This window comes from Myripristis murdjan, chromosome 21 (genome assembly GCF_902150065.1).
Source record: "Myripristis murdjan chromosome 21, fMyrMur1.1, whole genome shotgun sequence".
In the NCBI taxonomy this organism is placed as follows: domain Eukaryota; kingdom Metazoa; phylum Chordata; class Actinopteri; order Holocentriformes; family Holocentridae; genus Myripristis; species Myripristis murdjan.
This window is the reverse complement of record NC_044000.1, coordinates 27,071,521-27,095,520: the sequence shown is the minus strand read 5'-3', so window position 1 is coordinate 27,095,520 and position 24,000 is coordinate 27,071,521. Positions and strand designations below refer to the sequence as shown.

At 43.4% G+C, this 24,000-nt stretch overlaps 8 non-coding genes across 8 annotated transcripts; 7 read left to right on the top strand and 1 right to left on the bottom strand.

The window, feature by feature from the left end:
- Positions 1-4,181: 4,181 nt before the first annotated feature.
- On the bottom strand, positions 4,182-4,253 carry trnaa-ugc (transfer RNA alanine (anticodon UGC)). Its single transcript has one exon. It is a non-coding gene; the product is annotated as a tRNA-Ala (tRNA).
- A 1,382-nt stretch (positions 4,254-5,635) lies between these two features.
- trnas-aga (transfer RNA serine (anticodon AGA)) lies at positions 5,636-5,717 on the top strand. The gene has a single exon. It is a non-coding gene; the product is annotated as a tRNA-Ser (tRNA).
- A 410-nt stretch (positions 5,718-6,127) lies between these two features.
- Positions 6,128-6,199, top strand: trnaa-cgc (transfer RNA alanine (anticodon CGC)). The gene has a single exon. It is a non-coding gene; the product is annotated as a tRNA-Ala (tRNA).
- A 3,855-nt stretch (positions 6,200-10,054) lies between these two features.
- trnaa-ugc (transfer RNA alanine (anticodon UGC)) lies at positions 10,055-10,126 on the top strand. Its single transcript has one exon. It is a non-coding gene; the product is annotated as a tRNA-Ala (tRNA).
- A 404-nt stretch (positions 10,127-10,530) lies between these two features.
- On the top strand, positions 10,531-10,612 carry trnas-aga (transfer RNA serine (anticodon AGA)). The gene has a single exon. It is a non-coding gene; the product is annotated as a tRNA-Ser (tRNA).
- A 1,376-nt stretch (positions 10,613-11,988) lies between these two features.
- Positions 11,989-12,060, top strand: trnaa-cgc (transfer RNA alanine (anticodon CGC)). Its single transcript has one exon. It is a non-coding gene; the product is annotated as a tRNA-Ala (tRNA).
- Positions 12,061-12,904: 844 nt separating this feature from the next.
- On the top strand, positions 12,905-12,976 carry trnaa-ugc (transfer RNA alanine (anticodon UGC)). The gene has a single exon. It is a non-coding gene; the product is annotated as a tRNA-Ala (tRNA).
- A 695-nt stretch (positions 12,977-13,671) lies between these two features.
- trnas-aga (transfer RNA serine (anticodon AGA)) lies at positions 13,672-13,753 on the top strand. Its single transcript has one exon. It is a non-coding gene; the product is annotated as a tRNA-Ser (tRNA).
- The last annotated feature ends 10,247 nt before the right edge of the window (positions 13,754-24,000 follow it).

Genomic DNA, 24,000 nt, shown 5'->3' with positions numbered 1-24,000 from the left:
ACAAAATTAGCTAATAAGGTACGGATGCCCTCTTGTAGGGGTTGGGAATCGAACCCTCGGTCTCCTGCATAGGAGGGCGGGACATCGGGACTTGTGTTTTTTACATGAGTTTGGGCTCATTGTCCATTCATGAAAAAATGCAAAGTCCAATCGGTTTGAAAATTGACAAGCTACTTCTTCTCCACACATTTTTCATATAGGCCTAATAAAATAATGATAAAAATAAAAAATAAAGCTCAAAAAAGATCCGGGGCTCAAGCCCCAAAAGCCCCCCCCCCCCCCACGCCGCGCCTGGGATCAGCTAGAATGTGAGCCGGGCCCTCTGGTCCAACATCACAGCATGAGCTCACAAATGCTCTTCTAGATGAACGGGCAGAAACTCCCACAGACACTCCAACATCTGGCAGAGGACTGGAAGCTGTTCTGCTGCAAAGGACCAACTCCATATTAACGCCTCTGTTAGGCTCCGCCTCCCTCCTGTCTCTGCTCTGTGTTTTCCTCTGTTTCCCCTCCCCTTGTGTCCTGTTTGTTTGGTCTGTCTCCCCTGTCTGCAGGCTGGCTCATCGGCTTCATCTCCCTCACCTGCCTCCTCACGCACACCTGGTTCTCATCCTCCTGATCATCTCCACTCTTCTGCAGCTCTGTGTAACCCTGGTCCAGACGTGTTTCCGTGGTGACGTCCCCGCTCTCTGATTAAGCTTCCTGCTTAAGCTTTTCTCTGTGTGATTCCAGTTTTTGACTCCTGATTTTTCCCTGCCCTCAGATCCTGCCTGTCCCTCTGAACCCTGCCCGCCACGCCCAGCCTCTCCGTTGAATCTCTGTTTTCTCCCACCTGCTGTGTTCAGTACAGACTCTGTGGGTTCAGCTCCTCGTGAGCTCTGGGTTTAGGACGGAGCTCAGAGAAGCTCCTGCAGGGGGAGCAGGACGTCTGTCCAGGTAGTGTAGAGATGAGTGGAGCAAAAAGGAAAGAGGGAGAAGGAGAGAACAGGTAAAGGTGTTGTCAGACAGACGGCTGGTTCTGGATCTGTGAGATCCTGATCAGGTTCAGCCAATCGGCATCAAGCCCTCAAATGGAGCAGGTGTGAGAGAGCAAAACGAAAGCCTGCAGGACAGGACGGGGCGTCCGTGAGGACTGAGGCACTGCTTTAGACCACACACACACACACACACACACACACACACACACACACACACACACACACACACACAGACATAACAGAGTCATGGGATTTGACTTGTGCATAACTGGAATGCTGATGATTAAAAACACCTAAATACACATTCTCTCTCTCTCTCTCTCTCTCTCTCTCTCTCTCTCTCACACACTCACACACACACAAACACATGCACACGCACACACACATGCACAGAGTGAACAAACAGGCCCAGATTTAACATCGGATGTAAACAGAGGGCGATGGTGGGAAGCTGGATCCTTATCTTTAGATAGAGACCACACACACACCCATACACCCACCCACCCATACACATACACACACACACACACACCAAAGTTTACAGTGCCATCAAAGCCACAGTCCTTGTGTATAAACAGATCATGTCAGATTAAAAAGCAGGGAGCAGCATAACAGAATAACTAACTGCAGATAAAACAGCGGGGTGACTCAGTAGAAGTTGAAAAAAAGGTGAAAATATAAAATTAACTGTTTCTGTCTCAGAAATGTTCAGAGGGGTTTGGGTCCTCCAGCCTGAGAGATGCTTATTTTCATGATATTTTTATGCCTGGAATACCATCATTAGACATATAAAGAACCAGTTTGGTTTGAGTTACAGCACGTTCATGTCGGGGAAAGTCTTTTGCTGTGGATAAAATAAAATTAAAACAAGACATTTGCTTAAAATTATGTAATTATAACTTCACTCAGAGTAGAAAGCATCTTTGTTTTGTCATCTTTGGGATCAAAGCCTTTGAAGACAGAAGTCCCTCCATCCTGTTTGTTGTTTTATGGAATCATCCTTTCATGTCGAGGAAATGGATTTCTGTCACTTTTTTTTTTTTTTTTTTTCAGTTTAAGACATTGTTCTCATTTCATGAAACTTCAGGAAACGGAGCGTCGATGCCTGAGACCTCTGTGTGTAATCATGGAGTCACACAGCGGAAACACACACACACACACACACACACAAACACACACATGTAGCTGTGGCTCGGTGGTCGGGTTTTTCCCATGTAGGTTCAAGTCCCGCTGCCGGTTTGTAACGCCTGCTGTCATGTTCACGCCCTCGGATGCTTTGTGGGAAGCTTCGGGAGCTTCCACGTCTGTGTTGGCAAAGTTCCACGGAGAAAAATCCATTTGGGTTCCTGCGCTTCAAACTGAAACAGAAACTTTCCCCACGTTTCCGGCACAGGAGCTCGGCTCAAGGGCCAGGAACCCCCAGAGGAACTCACTGCGTCTCCACTGAAGCAAAACTACAAACTCAAACTTGCTGTGAATGAAACATTTTCGTTCACTGAAACAAAAATAAAAAACTAGACTCCGTCAGTTTTCCGGGCTGCTGCTGAAAAGGGATTTTGTCCCTCAGACGTCCTCGGTCTCACATCCGGCTGAAACCTCAGGCCGCGGTCGTATTTTAAGCGCCTCGCTGAGACGATGGAGATTTGATTCCCAGAGCAGGAAGGTGTTTTTTCTGTCAGCACAAAACACACACAGGCAGAGTGTTTGCAGAGCGTCAGCAGCCACCATGACAGAGCAACGTCTGACACACACCTAGAATAGGACACAGTAGAACAGAATAGAGCAGAGCAGAACTCTCCAAAGTATGTGCTCAGTGAATGTCTGGCCGGTGGACTCTGTTTCTGATGGTTTTATTTGGGTTTTGCTGGGATGAAGGAGCGGCTGACATCTGAAAACACGTCTTTTTTATCCTCCTGTGTATAAGTGTATAAATCATGTAATTTTCCTGTATTTTTTTTTTTTATAGTTACTCATTGTCAGGTCTTTTTTTTTTTTTTCCTCATCACATTTTTCCACGTTTTTGAAAGAAATGAAGTGAATCTGCTCACTTTCAGAAGATAAACTCATCATTTCAGTCTGAATCATTGAGCCAATCAGATGGAGTCCAGAACATCACTGCAGCAAAAACACGCTCAGGGACAACGGACACTGAGTGACTTTTAAAATACTCACAAATTTGAAACACCCAAAAGCAATCACATAAACTGTAATGAGTTACTTCCACTCCCGGCTGCCTCAGTTCCACAGGTGAGATCTGACACCTGGGCTCTCAGAGACTCAGTCAGGAGCGAGGAGGGAGGGTGACTCTGGAGTCCTGATCTGCAGCTGAGGAGACGTTTAAAGGAGCAGGGATGGAGCTCCGTCCTTCAGCATCTGCTGTCATTTGCGACGCCTTAACGAGACGCTTTATGTTATTTTTCCTTTAGGGGCCGTTAACACGACAACAGTTTTCACAAAGAACGGAAAAACTTTTTTTGCAGTTTGGCTGTTCATTTACATGACAACTGCATTTTAGGTGCTTGAAAACGCAAACTGTGGAAACCGGGTTCCAGAGTGGAATTTTTTGATGACGCCGCTCTCCCCGCCGCCGTGTAAACTGGCCATACGAATTTCTTGTAAAAACAATGACGACACGGCCCCACTTCACGCGTGACTGACGTTTTCAGCCACACACTAACAGGAAAACAACAACAACGCACAAAGCGTTTGTATGCAGGCGCACGGTGCTACTCTGTGGTGTTACATTGCAAAGTTACACCGCCACCTACTGGCCTGGCATGCACACTACAGGGTTTTCAGTTGTTTTCGCGGATCAATGGGTACAATGATCTGCAAACGATCCGAGGATTGTTCTCACAGCGTTATCGTATAAACATGGAACTTTTTAAAAACGTAAAGGAATAAGTTTTCCATTTTCATCAGAACTGCTGTCGTGTAAACGGGGCCTTAGTCTGCCACCCGCCTGCACCTCAGCCCACAGCGAGCCGACACCCGTCACGACAAGATGAAGATGTTGAAACTCGGACTGAACTCTGACCTTCAGCCGGGCGGCGGTCAGCTAACGGTTTAAACAAACTTCCAGCAGAGATCAATGAGAGTCGGTGATGTCAGCACTTAAATTTCAATTCAAATTAAAGTAAATTTAAATGTCATTAAAACAACTGTTAAAGATCATTTAGAAAAAGAAGGGAAAAAAAAGAAGCATGGAGATGCCGGGGATTGAACCCGGGGCCTCATACATGCAAAGCATGCGCTCTACCACTGAGCTACATCCCCATGAATGTGTGCGCACACGCACCCGCACCCACACACCCACACACCCACACACACACAGGAGCAGCAGAGGTTTGAATGTGAATCAGATGAACAGCAGAATCAGCAACATTTGGTGACAAAACTTAATCTCATTTGAATGTCAGACTGTTATTATATTCTCATGCAAATTCAGTCTGCACACAGCGATTACCTCCAACAAGCTGTGGCCTGTTTCCAGCTCCCACACCTGGCGCTCTGTGGACGGCCTTTTACTCCACAAGGATTTTATTTCCACCTCAGAACCAAATCACCTGCTTCTTGTTTGTCTGTATTAATTAATTAATTAACACATTTATTTATTTATGGCTGGTGCCGAGGTAATTACATTTAAAAATATAATAATTACAATGATGATGTTTGATTATTTTGTGATTCTGTTACCTGGTTCTGTTTTACACTTCTGTTTTTAAATTGTTTTGTCACTTTATTGCAAAAATAAATCTAAAAAAATTTAGGTAATTAGAATTATTATGATATTGTTTTAATTTTTTGTAACGTTTGACAAATTTTCTGTTCGTTCTCTAATTATTTAGAGGGTTTTTTGTGTCTGGGGGGGTAATTTTCATGTTATTTGTTTATAGGTTTTTGTTTTTTTTTTTTCTTTAGCTTTTTTTAGTTCTTACTCATCAGGTAACTTTGTGTTAATGTGCTTGTCAGATTTTTGCCCATATTTTTTAAAAGAATTGAAGTGAATTCACTCAGTGATGCCAGCATTAAAGCTGATGTTTTTATTCAGGTTTTATGAGTCAAAAAATGAGATTGGACTGAGCGGTGAATGTGTTGGACTGGAGATGCGTTTGGGTTTCTTTGGTCGTGGGTTCAAGAGCCTGTGTCTCCTCACAGTGCCGACTGACACCGTCGATACTGAATATGAACTGAAACTCCTCATTGATCCCCCAGGGGAAACTGGGTAATTGAAAGTTCCTCAGGTGTTACGCTCGCTGGTCGACTCCTCCAGTGTTACTGTTGATGTTGAACTGAGCTCAGCTCGTTATGAGGGGAAGAAAGTTAAAAAAAAAAAAAAAAATCCCATAGTTTCCCACTAAAAGTAATGACAGTAATAAAGGTGTAAACAGCTGGAGCTTCAGTGGTGGGAGGAAGTTTAAAAACACCTGTTAGCTTTCTATTGGTTGGAATTATTAATATAATCTCCTGGCACAGTGTTTTGTCACCATTAAATACACAGGTTTTCAATTTTTTTTCAAAGGTTTTCCAGAATTTCCCTGGTTGGGATCAATAAAGTATATCTATCTATCTATCTATCTATCTATCTTAAAAATCATCACTTTTGACTGTACCTGTATAAGAAATCTGACATGCTGCACCTCAACCTGCAGGTGTCAGTTGTCGTGGCCGAGTGGTTAAGGCGATGGACTAGAAATCCATTGGGGTTTCCCCGCGCAGGTTCGAATCCTGCCGACAACGGCCTTTTCACCTTCATGCATCTGTGAAGTAAAACTGAGGCTCCAAATCCCTGATTAAACAATAAGATGATCACACGGAGACACACCTCCACTCCCAGTGGTCCTTGGACTCTCAGCGTCTACCTGCTGCCTGGTGAAGAAGAGTGAGACAGGCTGAGAGAGACAGCCCTGCACAAGTATGAGCTCCTGTATTCAGCCTCCATCATGAAGACTGTCGCATTCTGACTTAAATGAATTGTGGGTGTCAAACTGGAGGCTGAGAGGCTGCAGTTTTTCATTCCAACCAAAACCTCCACCAGGTGAGTTTACTGATTTGCCCCTCCTCTCTTCTTTAAGGTGAAGTGATCAGTGAAATCACCTGGTGGAGTTTTTGACTAGTAAGTATCTAAGAGTCCACAGAGTGAACTGTGTGGGGATGTAGCTCAGTGGTAGAGCGTGTGCTTCGCATGTACGAGGTCCTGGGTTCAATCCCCAGCATCTCCACAGTGCTGCCTGTCAGCCTTTAATACAAACACAGTGAAAAGGTTCAGGTCTGAATGGCACTGGAAACAGCAGCTTTAACAAAAACTGACATGGTGCATGTGTTGGTTGTCTTTTGATGTTTTTTTTTATTCTCAAAGGACGCATTAGCTGCTGTTTACACCTAGGGGGTATTCCAGAAAGTGGGTTATGTGAAAACTCTGAGTAAATTAACCCTGAGATGAGGGAAACTCTGAGTTATCTGTTCCAGAAAGAGAGGTAACTGAAACTCTGAGTCAGTCACCATGGTAACAGACTCTGTGAACATAACCTTCCCAGTTGGCAGGTTTACTATAAGAAACCTTGAGTTTCTACCTGTCTCATCCCACATGAAAGCTGTTAGACATGGATATTCCCAATCCGATTGATATTGAAGCTGAACTGCCTTATGTGCCTTACATCGCGAGAGGGCCAGCTCCTCGGCTTCTGTCAGAGGTGGTGGAGGTGGCCCTCCACCCGTTTTTCAGGCCTCTGCCTTCTTTCTGTTGGCTGAGCTGAACTCAAATGTTAATCTTTTTTTAAATTAGTATTTTAATGTGTTTGTGTACACATCGTCACATTTTAAATGACTTCAATACGTATAAAATAAAAATGTGTAAACATTGTGTAACCCCAGTCCCATGTAGCTAAAAAATATGAATTGTAAGGTAATTAGGGTGTTATAGTACACTGAGACGGGGCCTGAGTTCGTCTTTTAAGGGGCGCTATATACCTGTAATAACCGTGATAATGATATATAACTTGGCGGTGCCCCCAATAATCTTTTAAGAAGTAAACACAAAATACTTCCCTTTTAAACCGTAATAAACCAAATAAATATCACCTTTGGACATACAACACAGGATGTAGTTGAAACAAATAGAATTATTTATTACAAAATTACGGTCTGACCATTTGAAAATTAAGTACTAGTTCACTGTTGATCTTTAAGTGCAAACCAATAACAATACTCAAAATATCACATAATATTCTGGCAGGTTTAATCCACAAATGACCCCTGATGAACCCAAGGGAAACGTGTAAAATCAAAAGATTCACAGCCCACACTCACACACACTCACACACACACTCACCGGGCTACCAAAAAGCAAATAAAGAAAAACGTAGCAGGCCCAGACGATGCTTGTGAGAGCAGAGGCCGGTGTTGTGCCAAGGTACGTAACCCCGATAAAAAATTGTGCCCCCTGTCCGCCCCCTAACCCTAACCCTGTCTGCGAGAGCCGACAGGAGCGCGCATAGGAGCGGAACTACGATGTTTTAGTGCTCAAGTTTTATCCACGAGCTTTTGCAGAGGGTTAAGGTTAGGATTAGGATTAGGTTTAGGGTTAGTGTTAGCAAATTTAAGCAGTTGCTTTGATTGAAAACCCATGTTTTACTCGGCGAAACCGGACAGGGGTCACAATTTTTATCGGGGATACGTACCTTGGCATAACACCTGAAACAAACGGCCGCTTCACTGGGTCTAACCAGCATAAACAAAAAGGCACGTGCAAAGTGTTTGGAGTACTCACGAATCCAGCAACAGTCAGAGATGAAGATGGGGGAGGGGAAGGGGCAGGTGCAGTTTCAGCGCCAACGGACGGCGGCAGCAGCACGAGGCGGCAAACCAAGGCTCCAGTACAGCAGCTACAGTCTCCCTCCAACGGTCCCGGGCCTCACTCTCCCTCTCACGGCAAATGTGCGGTCCTGAATTACATAGTTCCTCTTAGTACTAAGCTACAGGCTACTTCATGGCGAAAAACCCACAGTATTCCAAAAACAAATGAGCTACTGCTAGCTGCAATGCAGAATTAACAGGGTGAAAGTCCGTGAGCAGGCTAAGCTAAAGGCTAACAGCGATTAGCATTTCAGCTCGTCGTTTACACATTACAAGCAAACAACAACACAGAGTACATCAAAATACACGTATTTACCTCTGGCAGATCCTTGGAGTTCTCACAATCACCACAGGACGACTCTCCGTCAGTCTTGGGACTTATGAGTGTTGTTATTCTAATTTTTTTACTGTTTACAGCTCTCCTGCTTGGATGTGCCGACAAGCCGCTTCTGCTCTAGCTCACCCTGTGCTGCCAACTCCTCAGTAAGGAAAGCAGCTCTTGGCTGTCCTAAAAGTCGCTAGAAGTCGCCAGATGACGTCATCGCCTAATTTGCATAACTGGCAATTTGCACGTGATTGTAATGGACGCTGTAGGAGAGGAATAACGTCGTGGGAGAGACAAAAAGTGGGTAAAAAACATCCTAAATATGTTTTAGAACTACAAATTTTACGGGAAGGGCCGGATCAACACGCACGGCTTTGCGCATGCGCGATTTTGCTGTCTGGCCGTGGAGTGGTGGGTCTCTTCTCTGCTCCTCTCCGGACTGCAGCTGCCTGCGACTGCCGCGCGCGGCTCGAGGCTGTGACCACCTGTGAGGACTTTGGGGCGGGGGAGGGGCTCGCGGCAGCACCCGCTGCTCACTGAGAACAGGAACTGCAGAGGAACGATACGTGCTTTCATGTCAGTCTCCAAAATACAAGAAAAGTCTCCAATAACACCAGGAAAAGTTGCTAGATTTGTCGCTAGTCGCTTTTGACAAAAAAAGTCGCCATGGGGAGTTGGAAAGTCGCCAAGTTCTCACTGCGCCACTGAGGTGATGCTAAGTCCCTCCTCCCCGAACAAGGCGTGGATAGGATTGGCTAAGGACTACAACATACCAACAAAGATGGGAGAATAAAAGATGCTTCACTGCCCCACAACAAACGTGGTCTCCTGCATTTGTACCGCCAACCAACTACAAGTGATTTTTAAAACTAGCACCACACTTTTTCTCTGACTTTTAACAATATATGAAATTACTATTTTTAACATGTTATACTCCAACACATTTTAAACATATTTACACTCCATGAACTTGTTCTTATTATTTATTTTTTAACAACATTTTGTCTGTATATAAATTACTGAAATTAAGGACGACAGGGCTACAATTGTATCAAGTGTTAATCTAAGTTACTAAGTAGGGTATTAAGTGAGAGGACGTGTTAAAACAACATTTTGTTAGGGGTTTAAATTACTACTTGAAGTAGCCACTGAATTTATATTTACTTTGTTTAATAGCCTAAGTCAATTTTTAAAAAAATGAATAAATAAATAAAATCAAGCCTAGCAAAATATGCCTTACCTTTTTGAATGATGTTTTTATATTTCATTTTTAGCTGCTTCCAAGTCTGTTTTTCCCCTGTTGGATTGCACCTAAATGAAAATCAGATTTGATTCCTATTTACATTCATAGCTGTATGCTATGATCTTAAGCCCAGTTAAATGTTAAGTCAATGGAATACTACATTCAAACTTACGTGTTGACTTGGGCAGCAATTTTCTCCCATGACGCTTCTCTCTCCTTTGCTGCTGCAGCAGTGTTACATTTACAGCGAAACGTCATACTCTCCATAGGCCTGCAATAGGACCTCCAACTCCAGCGGGGTAAAATAACTGGATCTTTTTTTTTCATTTGCCATGGTGACTCGTGATATTGGGGCTCCACTGATGATGGCTTTTTATAGTGGTTGTGCACACGTGTAACTCGAGGTGAACATACTCAGAGTTTATTGAACTAACTCAGATCAGCTGTTCTGGAACCAGATACTCAGAGTTTCCCATCTCAGAGTAAGTCAACTCAGAGTTCAGGGATAGAGTTTGTTGAACCTCCTTTCTGGAATACCCCTCTGGGCTTTGAGGTGTCACCTTGTGATCAGATCACCCTGGTCAGTTGTTTATGCCAGGTGCAAGTTATTTTTAAAAAATGTTCTCTTGTGGCAGAAACAAGTTTGTTTGACATGGGGATGTAGCTCAGTGGAAGAGTGTGTGCTTTGCATGTACAAGGTCCTGGGTTCAATCCCCAGCATCTCCACAATGCTCACGGACAGCTGTAATTTAATCCTAGTTTAATGACAAGATTCTGATTTGCATCTCACAAACACACAGAATGAATGTGGAAGCAGGAGAACTTTTTCAGGATTTAAATGAGATCAAAGTTGCAGTGAATGAAGTCAGAGATGTTTGAACTTCCTGCTGAAACAGGAGCTTCAACACAGAGAGGCTGAGAGTGTAAACAGCTGGAGCTTCAGTGGTGGGAGGAAGTTTAAAAACACCTGTTAGCTTTCTATTAGTTGGAATGATTAACTGGTACAGTTAATCATTCCTGGTACAGTGTGATGTCCCCGTTAAATACACAGGTTTTCAATTAAAAATCATCTCTTTTTACTGTACCTGTATAAGAAAACTGACATGCTGCACCTCATCCTGCAGGTGTCAGTTGTCGTGGCCGAGTGGTTAAGGCGATGGACTAGAAATCCTTTGGGGTTTCCCCGCGCAGGTTCGAATCCTGCCGACAACGGCTTCTTTACATGCTGAAGATCTGATGACTCAACATGATCTTCATACTCTTAGGAACCCTCTGTTGTCCATGTTCCTCATCAGAAGAGTGTAGAACAGCTCAGTTATGAAGAGTTGCGGTGACGCAGGTTGTGAGGGACAGCGCTCACGGCGTGTAAAGCATATAAGAAGTCCAGCCCTGCGTTCCAAATCACATACTTCCACTTTCTACTTTTAGTATGTGCTGCAGCTGCTCTTACAAAGTATGCAGTGTAGTATGCAGTATGCATGCGTATGCATACTATTGGGACACACTGCATACATCCTCCCTGACCTCCGACCCTCTTGCTCACTTCCGCCGCCGTCCGTAGCGCCACATTTGAATGTTGTTGTCAAAATGTCGGTGCTGTTTCATACTGCGCCGTCGCCTGTCATATTTATTATCTTCTGTCTTCCTGTCGCTGCTGCTGTACCTGAGCCAGGTGAGTTCCATGTGAGTGTGTGTTGTCTTCCGTATGTGGGCATGGCTTGTACACACAGCTCAGTCAGTGTGATGTAACGTCCGCTGTGCAAAGGATTGTGGGTCAGAATGGCCAGAGCAGCATGCTGACATGCAGACTGTGAAATCTGACCGGATGTAGTAGAACATCCTGGTACTCTTGGCATACTGCATCTGACATACTATGTATTGGCACATACTAATTCTTTTTTTTTTTTTTTTTTTCCATACTAGGTAGTAGTATGAGTATTGGAACGCAGCGCCAGCTTCAATCCCCAGCGTCTCCATCAGAATGACTCTGTTGATGTGTAACATAAATTCATGGTTAAGACTGTGATTCTTGGAGTTGACCTTCAAACCAGTGTGACTGGTTTTCAATTTCAGTTAGAGAAGCCATTTTTAAAAAATCTGTGATCTCCTGTTACAGTGTGATGCCAGCATTAATGTTGATGTTTTAAAATGTATTTTTGCAAGTAGAACTGAGAGATTTCACTGCTGTTGAAGGAGTCAGTTGTCGTGGCCGAGTGGTTAAGGCGATGGGGTTGGGGTTTCCCCGCGCAGGTTCGAATCCTGCCGACAACGCTCTGTTTACCTGCTCACAAGAAATCAGGTTAAAGCAGGTAATCAGCGCACGTGCAACTGACGTTTGTCTATTTCTGTCTTCGTATTTTAATTTCATGGTAACACTGACATCGAGTTATTAGTCCTTCAGCAGGAAGGGTGGTTTGTGCTGTGTGTGTTTATTGTGGTTATTTACTTTTCCTGCTCACATGTAAGAAGCTGTTCAGGAATGTGAATAAGGGTTTCCATGGCAACAGTGATCAGGTTTCTCCAGCAGAAATCTACCTGTGCTGACTGGCTTTATCTTCATCACTTAAAGTTATTTTCCACAGCTGTGTGGGGATGTAGCTCAGTGGAAGAGCGTGTGCTTCGCATGTTCAAGGTCCTGGGTTCAATCCCCAGCATCTCCATCATGAGTCTCTCAACTGTAATATAATGTAAACCCAATAGACTGTCTCACAGGTGGTCAGGTGTTGTTTGGGCGCTCACAGGTCTTGTTTAGGCTGCCAACACAAATGCTTCTTCTAAGTTCGAATGTAAAGGTGGAAGAAAATGGACATGTTGCACCTTAACCTGCAGGTGTAGGTTGTTGTGGTTAAGGCAATGGACTAGAAATCCATTGGGGTTTCCCCTCGCAGGTTCGAATCCTGCTGACAAAGATGTGCTCTCATCCAAGGAGTTTCTTCAGTTGGGAAACACTGCTGGGAGCCCCAGCTGGTCAACCCGTGTCGGGACATTGTTGATACCGCTGGCGCCCTCTTGTGGTATCTGTTGTTTGTTGAGGTGTGGCTGATGGTCTTCAGGGTCACTCTCAGCCTCCTCTCTGTGACCTGGAAGTCGATCTCAGCTCCTCCTCAAAAGCATCTGGAGGAGAGAGGAGTCGCAGGATCCTTTGTGGAAGTCTTTCCAGATTTTTTTTTTTTTCCATGAATGACTGAAGTCGTCTGTGAATTCTCCACCTACTTTATCTGACATTTGGATTTATAGCGGGATCATTTAATAAATGCAAGTTTATTCTTTATATTTTCTCCTAACACATAAGTTATATTCATTTATTTAGATCATCCTACAACTGACTTTTGATGGGGATTTTTCTCAAAGGACGCATTGGCTGCTGTTTACACCTGGACTTTGAGGCGTCACCTTGTGATCAGATCACACAGGTCAGATGCTGATGTCAGGTACCAGCTTACCAGCTTTTTTTTTTTTTTTTTTTAAAAAGTCTCTTCTGGCAGAAACAAAACTGTTTGTTGTGGGGATGTAGCTCAGTGGAAGAGTGTGTGCTTTGCATGTACAAGGTCCTGGGTTCAATCCCCAGCATCTCCATCATAAGTCTCTCAAATGCGTCATATGTTTCCAGGTTGCTTTTAGAAAGTCTGGACCGCGAAACAACACATGAAATGTGATTTTTGCAAATCAGATCCAAACCACAGACGGAGGAGGTTTGAAATGTGATTCCAGTCCAATTTCTACGACTGTGTCTCAGTCCAGACGCTCTGGACACTCAAATTGTATTTTTTCTGTAAAGCCCTTTGGGACAAATTTGTAATTTGTGATTCTGGGCTATACAAATAAATAAAATTGAATTGAATTGAAATCGGCCTTCAAACAGTCTTCAAACACGACACACAACAACAACATCAAATCCAGAGTGAGGGAGGAGCATCAGAGCGGCTGAGCTGATTCGATGCTGCGGCATTGAGACGCTAAAACAAACAAATAGTTTGCGGGGAGGCTTCTGGAATAATCTCATGCCTCTGTGTTGGAAAGCCACATCACCAGTTCAGGTAGATCCTGACGCCTATCATCACCCCTGAGGGTCAGTTATGGGGAGAAAGTTAAAATATCTGTGATCCTTCCATCGGCTGGAATTTAAATGTCCATCTCCTGGTACAGCGTGATGCCTGTACATTAACGCTGATGCTTTTTATTCATGTTTTCCAAGTCAAGCAAATGAGATTTGACTTCAACTCTAAAACAAAACTGACACATTGCACGTAAACCAAGAATTACAGCTGTCAGTTGTCGTGGCCGAGTGGTTAAGGCGATGGACTAGAAATCCATTGGGGTTTCCCCGCGCAGGTTCGAATCCTGCCGACAACGATGTCTTTATCTGCTTTACCTACAAGACTTCACGGTTAAAACAGGTAATCTATCAACTCTGCAACTCATGGTCAAGTGTAAGTGACATAAAAAAGAAAACCCCTTTACAGGAAGTGGTTAAATCTACTTCCTGAATTGGCTAAAGTTTGGTCGCTTTAGACAAGAAAAACACATCCAGGTGGAGAAAAGGTCATGTTGTGTTTTTAAGTGTTTTCTTACCGCTGACTGACACAGAACTGGATTATATGGATGTACAGTATATTGTTATTGTTTATTATTTGTATCTGAAAAAGATGGCGATGGTGTTTGGCACATTGCTGTGCCAGAAGTTATAAGACTAACTAACTACGTCTTCTGTTTCCATGAAATATCCTGTTGCAGACATAAAGGTCCACACTTATTCCACATTGTGGCAAGAACAATGTCCCCCCCCCAAAAAAAACCCCAAAAAACTCAAAATGTCCGGGTGTGTTTCTTAGAGCGAGGACGGTTCCAGTCTTCAGTCCAGTCGTCAGAGTTTAACTCTTATTTTTACGACGTTTTTCAAGTCTGACAGATCAACATTAAAAAGATGAAAACGTGTGTGGAGTGTTCTGCAGGGAGCACTGTGGTGTGTGTGTGTGTGTGTGTGTGTGTGTGTGTGTGTGTGTGTGTGGTCTGCTACTAAAATATTACTGTGAGCGCTGATGGTGGTAGCAACTTCCACTTCTGAACTGCAAGACGCCCTGTCAATCACACACACACACACACACACACACACACACACACACACACACACACACACACACACAAGCGTATGAACAGCTGCAGATTTTACAGCCTCCACACACAGCACTTATACAGATGATGACAAATTAAAGGGAAAACACTGAATAAAGCAGCGCGGAGACAAAGCGAGTGCACATGCCTCCATACAGGTGGACCGCATGATACGGTCAACATCCCATCATGCTCTGGGGCACGTATAAACACACTGCGCAGGCCCAGCTGACCTCAGGTTTGGATCACGACGGTAAGAGCAGCGCATCAGCAGGTGGGATTCAGCTCTTGGACGGGAGCCGGCTCTTACGGCTCAGGATCTTTTGAAGAGTCGCCAGAAGACCAAAAGCAGGCGGCAGACCTGCTTTAAATCACATTTTTGATTTGCAAATGTCGCATTCCATTTTATTTTATTGTGGTTATTGCTGAAATGCATCCAAAAGCTGTTTCCTTTTCAAGTTTGGCTGACTTTCTTTTCTTTTTTTTCCTCTCATACTATTCTACCTCTTCGTTCTACCTCTGAGTCTGACTTCCCCGTCCCGCCCTGGCTAGGACCCGCCCCTACCCCGCCTCTGATTGGCTGCTACTTGCTGCCACTCATTGCCTCCATTGGTTTAGGTTGGTTAAGGTTAAGGGTTAGAGTTAAGGGTTAAAGTTAAGGGTTTGGGTTCGGGCTGCCAGGTGAGTTTTGGAGAGAAAAGGCTTATCTGCCACGACCCTGAAGAACAACACGCCTCGTCATGTTAGCGGTTCCCAGTTAAGATGAAGCCCTGCGGCGCCCCCTGCTGGAAGTTACTATTAGAGGAACCAATCAGAAGCAGCTGCTCTCCCTCAGGCTCACCTCGCCAGGTACTACAGGTGAGAGTCAGGTGATGCTGAGAATGTCTTATTTTAATCTGATTCTGAAAAGTTTTAGGGTTTAAACTGGTCTCGGTCCAGTAGAGTTTGGTCAAGGTTAGGGTCAGGTTATTACTTTGGGTCTTATTTAGGAGTTCTTCAGGGCTGTTTTTGGTTTCGGTTAGAATCCAGTGGAAATTAGTCCTTTAATCCTGTTTAATCCTGACGTGGTTATGATTAGGGTTTAGATACTGTAGGTTTGGCTCTACATTAGGAATTATTCAGGATCTGAGCCTGGTTAAGGTTAATGTTGGGAGTCTTATTTCATCCTTTTCAGACCCTGGTTAAGGTTACAGTTTAGGTTGGTTTGGGTCTAATTTAAGGAAGTATTTCAGGGTCTATATTTGGTTAATGGTTGGGGTTCAGTCATGTTTTTTTTTATGTTACATCTTCACGTGTTGCAACAAACTGGGGCCCCGTGTCTCATCAGAGAAGTTACACATGTTGTCTGTAGTTGCTGTGGTGTGGTTAAGACTTAAATATTCACTGCTTTGTGACAAACTCCCTCACTTTTTGTCCTTTGTACAGTGCAACAGCATGGTACCCCAATTATGTTTATATTTTTAAAGTCAGGGTTTGGTTAAGGTTAGGGTCAGGTCACGGTTAGAGCTTAACATGGGCTAAGGTTTGGGTTTGGGCCCAGTTTAAGAATCATTACTGTTAGAGCAGGTGTTAGTGTTAGGGTTAGCCAATCAGAGGAAAAGAAGGGGACCGGATGTGACTGTTCCCTGTCACATGTGTCACGTAAAGGGAAGCAGATCAGGGCGGGAAGCGAAAATGAACGGCTCTCACCTACGACTCAGTTCCTGTCGTTCGCGGACGAATCAGATCGAGAAAAATACATGAAAAAACCAAAACACCATGTTCAGGTGCTGCAGGTGTGCAGGACAGGTGACAGGTTTTATAAGCACAGTGAACATATGAAGATATAATATATTAAGTGACAGAGGGTTAAAGCTTCCTATTGGACGTGGTGCTATTGGTCTGATACGGCGCTGCGCTGTGATTGGCTGGGAGCTACACACCCACTGTCCAACAGCCGACTCACAGAAGAGTCCCCAGCTATACCCACACACACACACACACACACACACACCAACACACACTGCTAGTGTCTCACGAGTCCTGATGGAGAGGATTTGTTTTGTTTGTTTTTGCTCATTTTAGCTTCAACCTTTTTTTAAACCGACCATAAAGTTTTCTTGGTTAATCTTTCCGTGCAGAATAATAAGACACGCCCACTTGGTTCCCACTTGAGAACGACTGTTTTCTGGTTCCAAATGAGAACCAGCTGCTCAGTGTGGGAACCTGGGGCTGATGGGAAATGTAGTCTTAATGTGGGCACCTTTAATGCAGCTGTGATGTCAGCTGCAGACGCTCCGGATTAAGTTTTAAGTGTGGTCACTGGTGGGAAACACACACACACATACACACACACACACACACACACACACACACACACAGGGCTCATAGCAGGAGGATGAGGTCAGCCAGATGAACAGATTTGGCTCAAACACGACAGACTCTACTTTCAGACACAGGATCTTTCTTAATATTATTACATATATATATATTTTATAATATAATTATACTATTATTTATTATTTTTCAAAGGCACAGGAAACCAAGGAGGAGACCGAGAACAACTGAAGATAACAGCTGAGGATTTTGGGTGAAAAACATTTCAACTCGTCACTGAGCTTGACGAGCGACTGCCCGTCATAAAGTTTATAACAAGACATTTCATTCATTCATCATTTATTAATATCATTTTGCAAAAGGCAGCATCACTCTTTCCAAATTCAAGATTTTTTTACTTTAGTTTCCATTGGTTTAGTTTGAGTTTATGTTGTGTTTAGTTCATAGTTTTCATGATTAAAAATTCATTTTCTTGGAGTTATTTCGTTTTTTCTGTTATGATTGTTGAGTTGAATTGAGTTCAGTTGGTTTCATATGAAAGTCGTTTTCCTTTAAACAGACAGACAGATCTAGATTTTACAAATCAGACACAACTTTGTTTAAGAGCGTCTGAACGTGACGTAGAGCAGGAAAAGTCAGACTGGATCTCATCTGAGCCGAGAGGCACGTTTGTAAAGTTTCACAGTAAACATGTTGCACGGACAGAGTGTGTGTGTGTGTGTGTGTGTGTGCGTGTGAGGTGTGTGTGTGTGTGTGTGCGTGTGTGCGTGCGGCCCATGACCAAACAGGATCACGCCAAATTATAATAGTGCCTGAAATGTTTTTATCAGGCTCCAGACATGTGGTTTCAATGTTCTTTAAATACGCCTCCACATGCACACACACACACACACACACACACACACACACACACACACACAGTCTCAGCTCCAGATAGTCTGAACTCCTCCCTTGTCTTTGGCTCCAGGAGTTTTAAAGTGAAACTTCAGTTTCCCATCAGATCACAGAAACATAATTTCATAACTCTACAAACTTTGACTTTGTGTTTAGATGTTAGCCTGTTAGCTTGTTAGCCTGTGAGCTTGTTAGCCTGTTAGCCTGTGAGCTTGTTAGCTTGCTAGCTTGTTAGCCTGTTAGCTTGCTAGCTAGCGAACCATAGCATCTGCTCAGCTCCAACACGTTGACATGCACACTGCTATTTTGATTAGATGATAATTAGATTATAAGTGGATTAAAGCAGCGAATGATCACGTCAGCACCTCAGTCAGATTATTTTAAAAGCCCCGTGGCTTGAAGAATGCAGTTTTGGAGAAATGCATACAGCCCCTTTATTGAAAGTCTCCCTTTAAAATGAGCAGACAGCACTTCCTCCTTTCTGTGATGTCACACATAAGGCGACTCCGCCCACTTAAACTAGCCGGCCCGCCTCCGCTCCCCAGCTAACAAGCTAACAGGTTAGCCACATGTGGAGGAAACGTTGCTGCTCCACAGACAGAGAGTTTTTCATTTGTACCGTCGATATAACGTTATAGGCACGTTAACGTTATAGCCGTTAACTTGCCTGTGATTGGCCCGACCATATGTCACTCAGAAAACAGTCAGCCAACCAGTGGAGAGGGGCTGATTCTCTCTTCTGATTGGCTAAAGGAACCGTGCTGCCAGAGAGAGGAGCTGTGAAACTATATTTATCAGACCACAGGTACTCAAAACCACAAATACATCTTGCAGAGAGATCAACAGTTCAAATAAAACCCTGGAGAAGTGGACAGCATGGGGACTTTAAGCAAATTACGGTCAGAATGAGTGTAAATGCATTAGCACAGACAGAGGCGGTGCTCGATAATTAGATTTAATTGGGTTTAATGTGTTTAACCATTTGAGAACCTCAGGCTTCAGTAACGCAGAACGTAGATCAGATCATGTAGAGTTGCCATTCGTGACCAAGAAAGTCCCTGAATGCGTCACGGACGTCCCGAGGACACGTGAGGCCTTCTGTGTTGTCTAGTTCTACGTTGTCGTGTGGTTTTAAATGACGTGACTCCTCCTCCTCCGACTTTGCAGCATTATTCCACGGTTTTTGTCAGTTGAGTCTAAATGGTCCTCACTACAATCAGCCCTCATTTTTGTGCAACGCGCCTTTAACTGATCTGCCCTGTAGCGTTGCATGCTGGGAAACGGAGCTCCAAGGCAAGGCTATAGAGAGCTGTTTGTGTGTGTGTGTGTGTGTGTGTAACCTTCTCACGCCATTGTGGTCAAGCAAACCGCCCTCTTACACTTGCTGTGTCTGTGGCCTGGCTGGACCACCGACTGTTTTCCTACACACACACACACACACACACACACACAGAGCAGCCTTGTTAACTCAGGCTGTGTAGTTTCCAACCACATCCAGCGGTTTATGAGGGTTTGGACAGAAGCAGAGTGGCTGCTCAGGTCACGACATGAGGAGATGTGTGTGTGTGTGTGTGTGTGTGTGTGACAGGCACAGACTAGCAGCTTCTAGTCTAAACTCATGAAGTCTCAATCTAAACCTACAAAGCGTTCAGTATTCAAATGCAGCAGCTGCAGTGATGATATTTGTTCATTTATTTTTATTTCTGTAAACAAACGACGGCACCTGGTCAACAAATCAGCCGAGCAGGAAAACAAAACACCTGTCGCCCCTCTCCTCCCACAGCCTTCATGCTGCGGAGACGTTCATATGTCAAACCGCGAGGAATTCTTTGTTGATGTATGCCGTCATTTTGTTTATTGACACTCCCTGTGCTGTTTGAATTATTAACGTTTAATAACACACATATGAGACACAGCTACATAGACTTACATTGTATTTGTAAGTCAGCCAGAGGGGACAGTAGAAAGTGCATTCAGGTCGCTGAATGCTCAGTGTGGCACGCTGATGAGACGTGCACACTCTCATAACGATGACATGTCTGGTTTATTGGCTATGAAATACATGGAATATTTATAAGTCAGAAATCAGATCACACACAGTTTTTTGAAGTATGAATGAATTTTTAAAAAATTGAAAATTTGAATTCTAATTAAATAATTAGGGAAAACAGACTATATTTCTGAAAAATCATTAGGAAATAAGACTATAACACATCAGTTATTCCTCTGGTAAGAGTTTGGACAGATGGACCATTTTATTATTATTTGTTATAAGTCATGTATTCTTTAAATTCATCTAAAAAGCAGTGAAGTTGGGAATTCTGTAATTCTTTGTAATTCTACATTCATGAAACAGAAGTGTCCCTGTGACGCTGCAGATCCTGACAGAAGCTCAGGTCCCTGAAGGCCTCGGGCTCAGCTCACAGTTTACTCTGCACAAAATCATTTGAAACAACAAAAACAAAAACAAAAACAAAAACAAAAACAGCTGAGGTGGGTTAGGGTTAGGTGGTGTTTTGTTTGCACGTGACTCTGCCAGCGCACAGGGTGTTAGAGCTTCCTGCAGGTTATTATGGTCTGTCCTCACAGCCGCACTGGCCAGAGCCCAGAGCTCCCACAGAAACACTGGTTCTCAAACAGTTCCTCAGCACGCTCTGTGGCTCTACAGAGAACCATCAGCAGCTGAAGAACCTCTTTATTTAGGGGCTGGCTTTAAAGTGCTAAAGGTTCTTCATGTTTATTGGAGTTATTTGGTGGCAGCAGCTAACAATTCTTTTACTTGTGGATTAATGGGCAGATTATTTCCTCAGTGACTGGATTAATGTCTTGCTCCATAAACCATCAGAAAACGGAGAAATGCCACAGCATCACAGCTGACATTTTTAATATCTCGTCTGGAACCCAGTGAAGGAACAAGGAACGTGGAGAACCGGCCAACAACATGTTCATGTTGGTTTCCAGTCTGCACACAATCATCTGATTTAAAACACTCAGAGAAGCTTTTATTCTGAAAAACTAATATAATTAGTACTAACAGTAGTAATAGAAGTACTCATAGTAGAAGTAGCAGTAGCAGCAGTGCTAGTAGTAGTAGTAGTAGTATTAGTGGTAATAACAGTAGTAGCAGTATTATTATTAGTAGTAGTTGTAGTCAGGGGCGGACTGGGACAAAAAATCGGCCCGGGCATTTTGGACCAGACCGGCCCACCACATTCGATAACGCACACCTTTCCGGTCTTTTTGCTCTCTTAAATGTGTATAACAACTGTGCAACTCTTTAAAACCATAATGCCATGCAATTAGTTAGCTGACATCAGCAGTGTTGGGCACGTTACTTTGAAAAAGTAATTAATTATAGTTACTAGTTACTTCTACTAAAAAGTAATTAATTACCAGGAAAAGTAACTATTACGTTACTTTTTAAAAAATTGTTCAAATATGTCAAATTACTTGGCTGCCCCAATCATACTGGCCTATAGTACTATAGTGGAACAATAAAATACAATAGATGAATAGGAATTGAACTTTTTTATTCTATTGAACAGGCCACAACTGGCCAACACTTTTTGGGCATCTATTTCAGATCAGTAAGTGCAGGTGCCTATCAACATGAATGGAGAATGAGCCCAGACTGCACATAGGAAGGTCATGGCGACAAACAAAGTATACCACACAAATCCTTTAAATCTGAATTACAAATTCACAAAAAGAGTACAGAAATGAAAATTACAGAAACCCTAAATGCCACTGTGTGTGTCATCTAGCCAGTGACAGGCAGAATGATAAGAATCACTTCACTGTCATGGTTAACAACAAAGTGAGGTAATAAAGTAAAATCCGCCTTTTGTCCGGGTGGGGAATTGAACCGAAGATCTCCTGCATGGCAGACGGGGGCACTATCCGCTCTACTATCGGGAATTGAGTTCCTCGGGTATTGTTTGGGCTTATTCTTAATTCATATTGATAAATTACGAAAAAGCGAAAAAGTCCGATCGGTTTGAAAATTGACAGCCGCTTTTTTTCTCGCAGTTTCTCTGCGCCACTTTTGCGTTTTCTCTCCATCTCAGTAGATCCTATGAGATAACGTTCAACCCGCGTTGCACTGCACACCGGCTCACCGAGCCACAGGCTCGTGATGTGATTGGGCCAGCCCCGATCACATCACCCAAAGGGGGTGTCTTCACTGACACCCCCTTTGGGTGTCAGTGAAGAAAAATAACCAATGGGCCGCAGAGCAGCGTGTCTCAGGGGCCGGCCCGGTGCTTAGTAAACAAACTCTTGCAATGACTTTATTTGCCGAAATCATTATGCAGGCGGGACCAAACTACGCAAAAGGGGTTGTTTAGCAATGTGATTGGGCCAGCCCAGTGTCAATCGGGCCGCTGATCTACTGATCTTACGGTCAGCTATTCCAATAATAATAATTTTTTAAAAAAAAGTGTCGGGGGACTGTCGGCCCACTTAGCACATCGGCCCACCGGGCAAATGCCCGGTGGGCCGATGGCCAGTCCACCCCTGGTTGTAGTAGTAGTAGTCTTAGTTGTAGTAGTAGTAGTAGTAGTAGTAGTTGTAGTAGTAGTAGTAGCAGTATTAGTATTAGTAGTAGTAGTAGGAGTAGTTGTAGCAGTAGTAGTAGTAGTGGTAGTTGTAGTAGTAGTAGTAGTAGTTGTAGTGGTCATAGTAGTAGTAGTTGTTGTAGTAGTAGTAGCAGTAGTAGTTGTAGTTGTAGTAGTAGTTGTAGTAGTAGTAGTTGTAGTAGTAGTAGTAGTAGTAGTTGTAGTAGTAGTAGTAGTAGTAGTTGTAGCAGTAGTAGCAGTAGTTGTTGTAGCAGTAGTAGTAGTTGTAGTTGTAGTAGTAGTAGTAGTAGTTGTAGTGGTCTTAGTAGTAGTAGTTGTTGTAGTAGTAGTAGTAGCAGTAGTTGTAGTTGTAGTAGTAGTAGTAGTAGTAGTAGTAGTAGTAGTTGTAGTAGTAGTAGTAGTAGTAGTCGTAGTAGTTGTAGCAGTAGTAGCAGTAGTTGTTGTAGCAGTAGTAGTAGTTGTAGTTGTAGTAGTAGTATCAGTAGTAGTAGTTGTAGTAGTAGTAGTAGTTGTTGTAGTAGTAGTAGTAGTAGTAGTAGTTGTAGCAGTAGTAGTAGTAGTTGTTGTAGCAGTAGTAGTAGTTGTAGTTGTAGTAGTAGTATCAGTAGTAGTAGTTGTAGTAGTAGTAGTAGTAGTTGCAGTAGTAGTAGTTGTATTAGTAGTAGTAGTAGTTTTAGTAGCGATACCATTTCTTCTGAGAAATCACTAAAGAACCACTTAAAAAAGGTTTTGCTTCCTAAAAAACATTTCTGATGGTTCTTTGAGACACCTTTGGGGTTTCCTTAAAGAACCATGAACAGAAACGGTTCTTCAAAGACCCAAATGATAAAAGGCTCTTTGTGGAACCAAAAATGGTTCTTCTATGGCATCACTCTGAGGAGCTGTTGTTGGTTCCCATTAGCACCTTTATTTTTCAGGGTGTGGGGTTCAGCATTGGTCCTCTCCGGAGACAGGCAGCGTACCGTCTGCTGCGTCGGGTTCTAATGTGAACCACGTGGTGAACCGTGTGGCTGCAGTACCTGTGCTGAACCTGCGGGCGCTCACCTGAACCTGTCAGCCAGGTGACTGTGAGGACGGCCGTTACATCCTGCTGAAGAGGATTTGAATCTCCAAAACGAAGTTTGAATATTTTAGGTTCAGGAACATAAATCAGTCATTCAACAAAATTTCACAGGACAGAAGATTTAAACCCCTTGAGCTCTGATTTTCCCTTAAATTTGCCCTTAAAGTGTTCTTTTAAGTTAGAACATCCCATCAAAAATCCTAAACACACTGATCACACACACACACACACACACACATACACACTGCTTGGATATGGGATCAGTGCAACTCACAAATGTGCACCAACCTGAACTGCATTATATTTATACGTTTGTGTTTGTTTCAGCTGCTGAAAACCTGTATTCCCCACCGTATCTGTCCATATCATATTTTAATCATTTGTATGTTTATGTTCCTAACTGCACTGCTGAACACAGGGCCGCTGCAATGTCCCATCGCTGCTAATAACTTGTACCATTTTTTATTATCTTGTGTTTATCTTGTTTGAAGTGAAAAAAATAAAGGTGAAGCAGCTCTGAGGCTGTCTGGTTCACACGGAGGATCATGTGGAGCTGAAATACATGTAAGTCAGGCGCCTCAGAGCTGCCGGAAGGAGCCAGGCTAACGACTCCCATAGACTTCAAGTCTTTATGCTAA